We start from the raw sequence: 3556 nt of genomic DNA on the forward strand, positions 1-3556 counted from the left end.
GACCCAAAACGGAAAATCGAAACCTGGGTCCTAATTCACTTCATAAAAGGCAAAATAAATGAAATTTAAATGCAAAGAAGTGTAAGGATCACTTACTTGATGATTATTAACCTACAAATTGCAATTAATCGGCGAGAAACAAACAACAATGGCGATTTTTAATAGAAAAACCGCGAAACCCTAAAAACTCCGATTGATCGTGTAAAATGGTGTGAATCATGGGGAAAACAGAGGGCTTATGACAATTAATTAACAAGTAACAAAATGTAGGTGACGGATTTGGCAAATGGGCAAGAAATATGGGGGATTTGGGGTGTTTTTGATCGCAATACGGAGGGATGTCGAAAAATTATGGTAAAATGAAATAGCAAAGAAAAAAGGAGGAAGTTAAAGAAAACTCCCTGCGTGTCTCTTGCAATTTCACTCAATCGAGTGGTTTAGAACGGCTCAATCGAGGACTTTTTGGATTCATCTATTCGATCGAGTAAAAATTTACTCGATCGATAACTCCCTTTTTCAGCTTTATTCGATCGAGTAATATGAAACCACTCGATCGAGCAAATTTCACTCGATCGAGTACAAAAAGTACTCGATCGAGCTCTTTTCCTCGTGTAAGTTCTTGAATTCGCCATTATTCCTTTGAATTTGCGTAAAATTCCCCAAACCTGCATAGAAACACTCGCAAAAGTACCCCAAAATACCAAATACGTAAAGTAACAGTCTATAGTCTCTAATTTACGCTAAAAATTGTCTAAATTCTAATTGTCCTAAATAAAAGCAATAAATAAAATTCAATGGAGAATGTAAAAATCGTTTTTACAATTTGTTACACGGGGCATTTCCCCGCTCACTTCTCGAAGCAATTCAGTAGCCCCTTAGAGGACTCCTGACTGGAGGACGTCATCTCAGCAACATTGATCGTCCTCTTCAATTTCCACGAGCTTGAACTTGAATCGTTAGGAGGGGAATAGTTGACGTCCACATACGCACGAACCTTTATCATCCTTACTCCTTTCTCACCGGCTTTAACATCATTGCTCCCACTTTGACTGACATTAATTGCACAATGCCCTTTGACAGCTTCTGCATTATTTTCATCTGTACCTGCAGCAAGGAAAACAGACGAACTTTCCTCCTTTTTGCTCTCAGCTTGAGGCGGAGAGGTCACAATAGCAGCACAATATTCCAAATCTTCATTTGAAGTGTCAATAATAGGGTCAATAGAAGAGAGGGCATTGCAACGCTGAGCTTGCATGGGAGCCCTCCGGAACTTAGACTGATGGAATATCAATTCCTCGTCCCTAACCTGAAAAGTCAATGTCTTGCCCCCGACGTCTAGTACTGCACGGGCAGTAAATAAAAATGGTCTCCCTAAAATAATAGGGGTATGGGCATCTTCGGGGATGTCAAGTACAACAAAGTCAACGGGAATAAAGAACCTCCCGATCTTAGCAAGTATGTCTTCTATGACACCTAGTGGTCGTGATATGCTACGGTCAGCCATCTGAACAGTCATGTTTGTGAAATTAAACTTTGTCAAACCAAGTCTCTTAGCCAGAGACAACGGTAGGAAACTCACGCTAGCGCCAAGATCGCATAACGCGTTATCAATCAAATGGGTACCAATATGACACGGAATCGAAAAACTACCCGGGTCTGACTGTTTGGGAGGTAGCTTATTCTGAACTAGGGCCGTCCCTAACTCGGTCAAAGCTACCGTCTCATGATCATTAATGTGCCTCTTACGCGATAAAATTTCTTTCATAAATTTGAGGTAAAAGGGTACCTGTGTCAGCAGTTCGGCGAATGGCACAGTGACTTGCAGGCTTTTCAGGAGTTCGGCAAATTTGCCGTATTGTTGATTAGCCTTAGTACTTTGCAAATGCCTCGGGAAGGGCACCGTGATGGGTATCTCGAGTCCCTTGTTCCTCTCTTCCAACGTGTCAGCTGGATCAAGCTCCAAATCTTTTGGACGCTTCTTTCCTCTCGAACGAGGTCTTTCAGGCGATTTTTCACTCGATCGAGCACTAGCAGGCTCTCGACCGAGCTGTTCTTTATCTACACTGCTCGATCGACCAGAATTACCACTCGATCGAGCTGTTTCTTCAACAAAGTCACTCGATCGAGTAGAAAGTTCACTCGATCGAGCAGCTTCTTTTCCCTGTTCACTCGATCGAGTAGAATTTTTACTCGATCGAGCCCTTTCTTCAGCAAATTCACTCGATCGACTCCCAGTAATCAGTCGATCGAGTACTTTCCTTGTCGTTAGCTCTTTTTCTTCGACAGAACACTGTTCACCCGCTGTAATTTCTTTCCTCGGGTCTGATTTCTACACGTCCGGTCCCTCATATGAACTACCGCTCCTCAAATTAATTAAATTTACTATCTCATGTGGATTTTTGTCAGCTTGTGACGGTAAATGATTCGGTTTCCTTGTGGACTGGTTCGCGGCTAACTGGGCAACTTGAGTTTCAAGTGCCTTGATTGATGCATCTTTTTGTTGATCACTCAGCTGCCACTGGTTTGTCAAAGACTGCAGCATTGTCTTCAACTCACCTACCTCACTTATTCCACCAGAAGATGACGCACCTTGATTAGGTGTAGGAAAGGAAGGAGGCTTCTGAAAGCCTTGTTGAGCCATATGAGGAGGGACATATGGCTGCTGCTGCTGCTGCGGAGGATGGGTAGGATTGAGCACATTTTGACTAGTCCACCTCAAATTGGGATGGACTGCCCCTTGGTTGTTATAATTGGAACCCCCTCCTTGCCTGTATTGTTGAAAAGCAAGGACCTGTTCCTTCTTCGTAAGACAGCCAACAAAAATGTGACCGTCATTGCTCCCACATCTCTCACATGTAACAGTCTCCCCTCTAGTAAGCAGATGAACCGTCTGAGGCTCCCCAACAGAATGCAGCTCCATCTTATCAAACCTAGCATTCATGGCTTCTAGCTGAACAACAACTTGCTTATCGACTGCATAAACTGTCCTAATATTATCCCTCGGGTTTCCATACTCAGCACAGTGGTTCGCCATCTCTTCAATAAGAGCCCATCCCTTATCATCGTCAGTGTTCTCTTGGAATCTTCCATTAGATGATGCATCAAGTATGGCTCTGTGATCATCGTACAACCCATTGTAGAACTGGTTGGACAGAAAGCATGGATCAAAACCATGGTGAGGAAGAGACCTCACCAACTTCTTGAAACGGGACCATGCTTCATATAAAGTCTCATCGGGTGCTTGCTTAAAACTTGTGATCTTTTCCCTCAGCTAATTGGTGCGCTGTGGAGGGAAATATCTCTTATAAAAAGCAAGAGCAAGGGTCTCCCAGTCTGTAACCTCTGCGGCTGTGCGGTCCAAATCAGTTAGCCACTCCCTGGCTGAGTCAGTCAAAGAAAAAGGGAACAGAACCTCCTTAATCTTGTCTTGAGTTACCCCCTTTGTGGTGGGGATAGTATAACAGTAGTCCGTAAAGACCTCCATATGCTTCCTCGGGTCTTCACCTGCCACACCTCTAAAGAGATTTCTCTCTACCATATTGATATAGGAAGGTCG

The 3556-nt window shown here is 43.4% G+C and overlaps 1 non-coding gene across 1 annotated transcript; it reads left to right on the plus strand.

Annotated features, from left to right (window-relative positions):
* The first annotated feature begins 3167 nt into the window (after window positions 1-3167).
* On the plus strand, window positions 3168-3273 carry LOC141603934 (small nucleolar RNA R71). The gene has a single exon (XR_012525769.1). It is a non-coding gene; the product is annotated as a small nucleolar RNA R71 (small nucleolar RNA).
* The last annotated feature ends 283 nt before the right edge of the window (window positions 3274-3556 follow it).

This window comes from Silene latifolia, chromosome 9 (genome assembly GCF_048544455.1).
Source record: "Silene latifolia isolate original U9 population chromosome 9, ASM4854445v1, whole genome shotgun sequence".
Classification (NCBI taxonomy): Eukaryota; Viridiplantae; Streptophyta; class Magnoliopsida; order Caryophyllales; family Caryophyllaceae; genus Silene; species Silene latifolia.